General features: G+C 38.2%; 1 protein-coding gene across 1 annotated transcript in view; it reads right to left on the bottom strand.

Annotated features, from left to right (window-relative positions):
• LOC107726885 (astrotactin-1-like) overlaps nucleotides 1–9,332 on the bottom strand; it is a 119,034-nt gene that overhangs the window by 9,538 nt on the left and 100,164 nt on the right. The gene's annotated exons all lie outside the window — the stretch shown is intronic.

Here is a 9,332-nt window from a genome sequence, read left to right as displayed (position 1 = left end):
TTGTTTTAGCACACACACACACACACACACACACACACACACACACACAAACACACACACACACACACACACACACAAATATACACAAGTTTACAGGACCTAATAAGCCGTTTTGATCTCCCATTTTTTTAGGCCACCAAACCATTTAAAACAAACTGTTTGTTTGTTTAGTTTTAAATGTCTGTAATCATGTATGATTAATAATATGTCATTAGGAGACAACCATGCATGCACAGGGAAAACAAACATCAGCAAACAAACCCCATCTTCTCAGGAAAGCCTCCGCAATGGGAACACAGGACGCTGTTTTGCATGAGGATTTCCCTCACCCTGAAAACCCCTGTCTGATTCTGACCCAGTGCTGTGAAAACAAGTGTTTCCCTACTACCCCTGGTCAGTGGAACAGGCTAGAACCTTCCAGAGATGGAGACCCTGTGGTTTGGACATTTCGACCGGAGAAGATGTCTGTGGTTTGATTTTACACGAGACGCGTGACCCAGATCGAGGTATGAGTGTCAGCCATCTAAAACCCAAATAAAGAGCCCATACAGAAGTTACCTGTGGAGCTGATGTGCTTTGCCTTTCTTATTAAGAAGTGGACGGGAAGACTGTTTGCCCAGCTGGCCTGCATGCGTCACAGGACACGAGCACAGGGGCCTCGTGTGCCTTTCATAGCAAAGAGAAACCTTCCGTCCATGGATGGGGAACCTTTTAAAAGCGGTGGTCACCCTGCTTGTCTTCCTGGAGGCTTCCTCTTCAAAAATACCAGGTTTCTGAGAACATGATGCCAGGATAAACGTGGAGGGGATAAGACTTTGTGTATGTTTATGTGCTTACTGTCACCAGTAAGTATTTACAGTGCTTGTGGGGTAGAGAGTTGAGGAACACGTTAATGAAAAGTGACATTGTGAGGGACTGCAGCAGTTCTGGTCATATTTATCCAGTCATACACAGTTCCACCGACAACAAGCTCTAACATCTCTGTTTTATATCGAAAAAAGGCGAAATGTTGCAAAAAGGCAATACAACTTAGATGTGTGTGGAAAATTGCACAAGTGTGTTTTTATGAGATTTAAATTGTGTGACATTTATGAACTGAGGAACACATGATGTCTTAAAATTGCTTATGGGGGACTTCTACTAATCTTCTACTAATCCTGAATGGGAACAGTGGTGTAGGAAGCGCCCTAGCGGCTCACTATTTTTTAACCATGTTAAACAAAGTAATTACATTAATATGGAAGCCTGTTTCTGCCACAGGATAAAATAATTAAAAAGGTAAGTTTGACTTTTTATCTCACATTTAAGACTATTTTCTCACAATTTTAAGTTTACATCTCACAATTCTAAGTTTACATCTTTCAATTCTGTTTTTAGTTTCCACCATCAAATAAACAATAAAAAATGTAATTGTGACTTTTCTTCTCAGAACTGCGAGTTAACATCTTGCAATTCTGACTTTATTTTTTGGAATTCTCACTTTATATCAATTCTGACTTTAAGCAATTCTAAGAAAGTCTGAACTGTGAGATAAAAAGTCACAATTACCCTTTTTATACATTAAATTAAATTAATTGGTTAATAAATAAAGAAATAATTTATTTAAATTAATACATTATTAACACTTTAGTATAGGGACCAATTCTCACTTTTAACTAGTTGCTGATTAGCATGCATATTACTAGCATATTGGCTGTTTCTTAGTACCTATAAAGCACATATTCTGCATGACCATATTCTACATCTCTATTATCAACCAATTAATTTATTTATTATGTCATTGATTGATTGAGTGATTAAATGATAGATAGATCATTTTTTGGCAAACACTGACCAGCACCCTGGCAAACCTGTTGGTGTAGTTCTCAGAAAACAACACAGAAGGGGGAAATTTAGGACTTGAAATTTATGATTTGACTTTTTTCCATGAAAGATGATAAAGACAATTTCTTTGGAAAGGAAGGTAAATCATGCATTAAAAGAATAACATTATGGTGACCAAACTAATATTGCCAGTATAATTAAGTTCAGTATCCTTATCTTGTTTATTAAACGTAATTTTTATTTATTTATTTATTTATTTTTGGCTCATGCTCATTCTCTCCATTTTAAGTGTCATCATGCATTGGCATGGAAACTTCCAGTCCAGTTCCCTACAGCAACAGGTCTGCAGGAAAAAGGTTTCCAATAAAACGTCCACATAACTAAAGCCATCAGTATCAACTGTGCGCAGTGTTTCCATAAGGCAGTGCAACAAATGTGTTCCTTGACACTTTAACTCTCTTTGACAAATGGTGATATGAAAATAATAATAAGCTAAATAAAAAAAATAAAAAATACCTATCAAGATATCCCCACCTCTTTATCAATCTAAAGCTTTGACAATCGTTACTAGTACAGGTGTCTGGCAAATATGGCTGAATTTATACTCTTTCATCATGTTCAATTCTCATGCCTCAGTCCCATTTTTTAACGGGAAAGACCTGGGCTGACATGACCACACTATGATGCCTGGCTGCCCTCTGTTAAACTTTCATGGGCTTTGACCAAAAACCATCTCTGATTCTCATTACTTTGTTAAAACATCAAGGCCCAGCCAGATAAAGGGAATCCAAGAGAATTAGCCAGACATTTTGGAGGAGAATCACCTATAATGTTGAAGAAATGATACACATAAGTCCAAAGTAAATAAAAAACGGCTATATATGCAACATTTAATTAAAAAAAAAAAGAAAACACAAACAAAAACATTTATTTGCTAAATGGTACAGGTCTGCCAAGTGAATCAAAACTTGAAAATGTCAGAATATGGCATTACACAGCACACTGGAAAACACTGAAGATGACACCTGGCTTGCTGAATTATTTGGCAGAAAGAAACTTTTCAAATTTATAAAGTCACGTCAGATATTGGTAAGCTAAACAGTTCAAACATGTGAACACACTTTGACTTGGTCTTGGGCTGCCTGCTTCTCCGTATACAGAGAATAATAAATTTGGTGGGTGAACATTTATTTGTGACCGTGGACCACAAAACCAGTCATAAGGGTCAATTTTTCGAAATTGAGATTTATACATAACCTGAAAGCTGAATAAATAAGCTTTCCATTGATATATGGTTTGTTAGGCTGCCATCTGCCTGCATCAGAAAATGAGCCAGAACTTCCTTCCCACAGCCATTCGGTTCCACTACATTTTCAACCTCAGAGACATTTCAAACATCTTCCAGGTATGTGTCTATGGAACAGATTAAAGTGTGTGCATTTATGCAGTTACTGAGTACTATGGACATATGTATGAATACAGTGACCTAGTTATGCCACTGTATATATTACACTGCTGGTAGTTCAGTCACTTTATACAGATTAGTGTTGACATGCTGTTTTCTGTGTTCTTATGTTTTGTGTGTGTGTAGGGAATTCTCTTCGCTCTGCCAGAGCAAGTGCGGTACCCTATAGACCTAGTTCACCTATGGCTGCATGAGTCTTCTCGTGTGTATTCAGACAAACTGATGGAGGAGAAAGACGTAGAGCTGTTCAACAAGATTCTGCTAGACACAGGCAAAAGATACTTTGAAGTGAGCATAACTTCTCAAAAACCTGTTGGGGCCTCCAGTGAACTGGAAGACCATTTATCAAAAGTAATCTTTTGCTTTCTTTTTCTCTTTGTAGGGTATAGATGAGTCTATTTTTATCAACCAGCCATTGATCTACTCCCATTTCGCTCACGGTGTGGGTGAGCCACGTTACGCACAGGTGACTGACCTGGAGAAGCTTCAGAAGACCCTGATGGATGCTCTTGAGCACTACAATGAGCTGTACTCTGACATGAACCTGGTGCTGTTTGAAGAAGCCATGCAACACATGTAAGCTGGCTAGAAAATAACAAAATCACATAATTCAGGGTTTTAAAACCCAGGGTTTTTATTTAACAGAATTTACATACATTATATTAAATAAATAATACATAAAACAGCTCATATAAAATTTACTTTGTCTTCCTGATGTTGACAATCAAAAAACATGAATTCTGAAGGTTACGCACCTCCTTTGTTGAGAAATTTCATTTTTAAATTTACTTTGCACCCTGTTTGTGGAAAGTGCTGCAACTGAAGCCTTATTGGTGTGCGTGTGTGTTGGTGTGTAGCTGTAGGATAAGTCGTATTCTTGAGTCTCCTGTGGGGAATGCCTTGCTGATTGGAGTAGGTGGTAGCGGGAAACAGAGTCTGTGTCGGTTGGCTGCTTTTCTCAGCGTCCTGGAAGTATTTCAGATCACACTGAGAAAGGGTTATGGCATCAGTGACCTGAGGGTAACACACCCACACATGCACTGCATTTCAATGATCTCTTTTTATTTGAAGCTTAATATGAAATATCGTGAAAAGTTTTCCCTTCTACTTCCAACCTTTTCTTCTTTCTTTGTAGAGTGATATCGCTGCACTGTACATAAAGGTGGGAGTGAAGAATACTGGCACAGTCTTCCTGCACACAGATGCCCAGATTCCTGATGCTGATCAATGACATGCTAGTAGTATCAGGTACACATTGCAAACTCCTCTCACATTTCCTTCTCCTTCCTCTCAATCCTGTCAGTAGCTCTCAGTTTGTTGGTGTTTAGATATGTTTGTTTGTGTATAGGGGATATACCTGACTTGTTCAGTGAGGAAGAGGTTGATATGATCGTCACCTCTATTCGAGTGGAGTTGAGGGCGTGACACGCGTGAAAACTGCTGGAACTTCTTCATTGATCGTATACGCAGACAGCTTAAGGTTGGCTTCCTTGTTTTGAAGACTGCATCCTAAGTATATATTATGAATAAAAATGCAAATGTCACTCTGATGTAATGCCCCTCCTGCACTGTAGGTGGTGCTGTGTTTTTCTCCGGTTGGCTTCACTCTTCGTACACATGCGCGGAAGTTTTCTGCTCTCTTGAACTGCACTGCCATTGACTGGTTCCATCCTTGGCCCCAGCATGCACTGCAGTCTGTCAGCAGCACTTTTATACAAAATATCTCTGGCCTGGAGGTAACAGAGACTAGGGACAGTGAGGAGATATGTTTTTTTAAATTAATACCTTTATTTAGCAAGGATGCATTAAATTGATAAAAAGTGGCATTTATAATTTAATTTGTAAAATTATAAATGCTGTTAATTTGAATTTATTTATGTATGAGTTGCTTTCTTATGTTGAACACAAAAGAAGATATTTTGAAGATTGCTGGTAATCAAACAGTTGGTGGTTGCCATTGACTTCCATAGGAAAAGAAATACTATGGAAGTCAATGGCAACCACCAACTGTTTGATTACCAGCAATCTTCAAAATATCTTCTTTTGTGTTCAACATAAGAAAGCAACTCATACAGGTTTGGAACGACATGAGGGTGAGTAAATGATGACAGAATTTTCATTTTTGGGTGAACTATCCCTTTAAGACTGGTTTTGTGCTCCAGGGTCACATTTGGGAATACCCTATCCTAGAATGACCTCATTCAGGGACTGAACATTATGCCAATTAATATCGCTCTGATTTATCCGGAATTAAAGAAAAATAAATGGCATGGTTAAATTTACGGGAAAACACTCAGCTAAAGCATTTATTGTTTTAAACAGATGTTGGTAGTGGAAGAAAAATAAATAAATAATGCATTTTCACAAAAGATCTGGCATCTTATATGTAAAAACCAGCCAACCAACGGGACAACTAAAAGATGTTGTCATACAGAGAGTGCATAACATTTTCAGCAGTTCAAAGCAAGACCCTTCTCTCAACATCTGAGTCAAAGACAACATTCCTCAAATGACTCCTACATTCAGCCTGAGAAACATCAATACCTTGATGTAAGTATCAGATTTGTGCATTACTGAAACAAGATAAATCAACTGTGGATAAAAAGAGAACATAAACCTTGATTGAAATACACGTGTCTCTGGTAAACACTGAGCCATCGTGTACCAAAATATTTATTTTGCCTATGAAGTACAGAGGATTCCATTAAAAACATAAAGAGGCAACAGCTGTGAATTGGATTTAAGTGAGCTTCTAGTGTTTTGAGCCTAAAGCTTTTCCACAATGTTTGCCATATGTCTCCTCTAAACTGATTTGTTGCTACTTAGACACATAGACATTACTGTTTCTCCCCTTCGGTGAACCAGGAAGCTGAATGTGTATAACTGAAACTGAACTGTAGCAGAGAACAGAGAGCAAGCACAAAGAAAGAGAGGCAGAGAAAAAAAAAAAAGGAAGAAGGAAGGAAGGAAGGAATTTTCTGAAACCCTTGGCCACACATATAGAGCAAAGAAAACATTTGTCTTAGTAATCAAATACGGTGTTGATGATAATTAAATTTTAAACGATAATACTAACCGTCAGGGCATTTTATCGTGATTGATCGTTAAACCGGTAATCGTTCCATCCCTAGTCTTAGAGAATTCTATTAGAGCAAAGGATAGAAGGAAGGAAAGAAGGATGGAAGGGAGACAAAATGGAAAAGAAAAGGTTTATATAATAGAATTGGGGAAGTGATAAAAGAAAAGATGGAAGGAAGGAAGGAAGGAAGTGAAGGAAATAAGTAAAGAAAGAAAGAAAAAAAAGGGAAGAATAAGAAAAAGAGAGGAAGGAAATTTCTGATGCCCTTTGCCACACATGCACAGGGGACTTTGTTTCTACCAACTCATATAAAAAAAATACAATTAAAATCAAAATCAAAAAAAGAAAGCAAGAAGAAAAAAAAGAAAGCTTCTATTAGACTTAGGGAACAGCCTGAGCCTGACCACAAATATAGTGGATTTTTTGTTTCTGTTGAACAGGTAAACATTTCAATTAAACAACTCCAAATCCATCACAGGAGCAACTCCGTATCCAAAGAGCTGGAAGTTTTACCAGTTCCATTAAACAGCAATGCTCTGGTACCAAACACGTGTAGCAGCCCGGCAAAATACTCCACAAACAACATCTGGCCTTCGTTGTCTACTTTGATGAACAGAGAGTGAGCAATGGATAACAATGGTTTGTAATGTATCAATTCTTGGCATTTCCTCCACAAAAATGATTAACAGACTTGATCTCCCATGTGGAACATATTGTCTTCTTCGACGAAAAGAGGATATAAAAGGTTAATTGTAGCAGAGGAAAGGTGGGTGTTAGCGCAAAGCAGAGTTTACTTGGATGGGAGTGAAAACTAAAACTCTTTAATCTGCTTTCATTTTCATGCAAAGAGCTTTTGATATAGATGTAACACTTGCCATGTACGTCATAGCGCTGCTAAGAGCTTAGCTGCCGCTCAGCTTCGATTAAATTGTGATTCTCTTTCCTACATTTTGACATACTCCCACACTTGACAGCAACCAACAGGTGATAACACTTATCCTTCATGGGTTGTAAAGGTAAGAAAAATGCCTGGAAGACATGTTTATATACTGAACGTGACCAAAGGCCGACCACACCAAAAAAAGCCCTAAAAACAATTATAGTTAGCATAGAATGAGAAAATACACAGAACACATTTGAAAACATGAGCTGGTCCAAAAGCAGATACAGCAATCAGTCCTATTTAACAGATTATAAAACATATAACAATCATAACTACTACTAATAAACACCTCTGAAGTTTTCATAAAATCACAACACATAATCAAAGACCAAGGCCCAATCCCAATTCTACCCCTTAGTCCTTCCCCTTTCCACTCTGTTTCAAGGGACAAGGGGAAGGGGTAGGCGGAGGGGTATAAAATAGAATTGGGATTTGGCCCAAATGTTCAAAATTGTAGGGGAACCAAATGTAAGTTTGATTCTGATATTGAAAAACTAAACGACCACAAACAATAATAAACCTTATATATAATAAATAAACCTTATTTGAATACTATTTTATATGACTGAATGCTGCAATTGATCAACCAGAGTCAAGTATTCCAAAAAGTCATTTAATATTAAACATTATACTACAACCCAATTCCATAAAAGTTGGGACATTTTGTAAAATGCAATAAAATCAATAATCTGTGATTTTGGAAATAAAGATTTCAAAACTTTTCACTGTCCAAATTAAATATATTTGGTAAATATAAACAAATTTTGATTTTGATGGCTGCAACACACTCCAAAAAAGTTGGGACAGAGGCAAAATAAAAGTAAAAATTTTAAAGAATATCCAAATTAAACTGTTTTGAAACAGTTCACAGTTAGCAGGTGAATTGGTAATAGATGAGGGTATCATGTTTTGGTATAAAAGGAGCATCTCAGCAAGCAAAGCATGGCTTATCACTTTGTGCCAAATTACACGAAAGAAAAAAAAAATCAAAAATCACATTTCTCAATGCAAAATCTCAAAGAAATGAGGTATTTCACCAACTACCATACATAATACTGTGAAAAGTTTCAGGTAATCCAGAGAAATCTCAGTCTGTGTAGGGCAAGGCAGGAAACCTCAGGTGAATGTGCATGACCTTTGAGCCCTCAGATGGCATTGCATAAGAAACCGTCATGCTGTGGTGTACTTCGGAAAACTGCTGTCACTTTACACAGTCTGCTGTTGCATCAATAAATGCAACTTGAATCTCTGTTACTCTAGGAGAAAGGTATACATGAATTCTATGCAGTGATGCCAGGGGGTTCTCTGGGCCAGAGTTCATCTCAGATAGTCAAAAAGACAGTGAAAATGTGTGCTGTGGTCAGATGAGTCCACATTTCAACTTGTTTCTGGGAAAAATGGATGTTGAGTTCTCAGTCCCAAAGACCAAAGAGACCATCCAGATTTTCATCAGTGACAGATGCAAAAGCAAACGCCTGTCATGGTATGGGGGTGCAGCAGAGCAAACGGCATGGGTGACTGGCATGTGCGAAGGTACCATTGACATGGGGGCATATATTGGAATTGTAAAGAGACATATAGGCTACTGCCATCAAGATGATGTCTTTCATGGGAAGTCCATGGCTATTAGATCAAGACAATGTCAGGTCTCATTCTGCATGTGCCACAACAGTGCGGTTTAGGCACAGAGTGAATGTTCTAGACTGGCCTGCCTGCAGTTCAGATCTGTCTGAAAAAAATCCTGAAAACAAGTATCATAGTGTGGTGAGGGGGGCGTGGTTCAGCGAGGTCTGCACCGGGAGAGAGAGGCAGGAGACGAGCGGTGCGTAAGTAGGTCAAGCGCAAATGATAAACACCTGTGTCTCGTTTCAGTAATTGGTGTGGAGAGACCGGATAAAAGGGGCCACCTGGAGCACATAGAGGAGAGACTGACTGGGAACGCGAGCCACCCGGGGAGACGGGTGTAGATACACGGAAGCAAGTTGTGTTACGTTTGTTATGAGTTATTGACTGCGAGTCTG

This window comes from Sinocyclocheilus rhinocerous, unplaced genomic scaffold, assembly GCF_001515625.1.
Source record: "Sinocyclocheilus rhinocerous isolate Xijiao unplaced genomic scaffold, SAMN03320098_v1.1 scaffold606, whole genome shotgun sequence".
NCBI classification, from domain to species: Eukaryota; Metazoa; Chordata; class Actinopteri; order Cypriniformes; family Cyprinidae; genus Sinocyclocheilus; species Sinocyclocheilus rhinocerous.
This window is presented reverse-complemented; position numbering and strand designations above follow the sequence as displayed.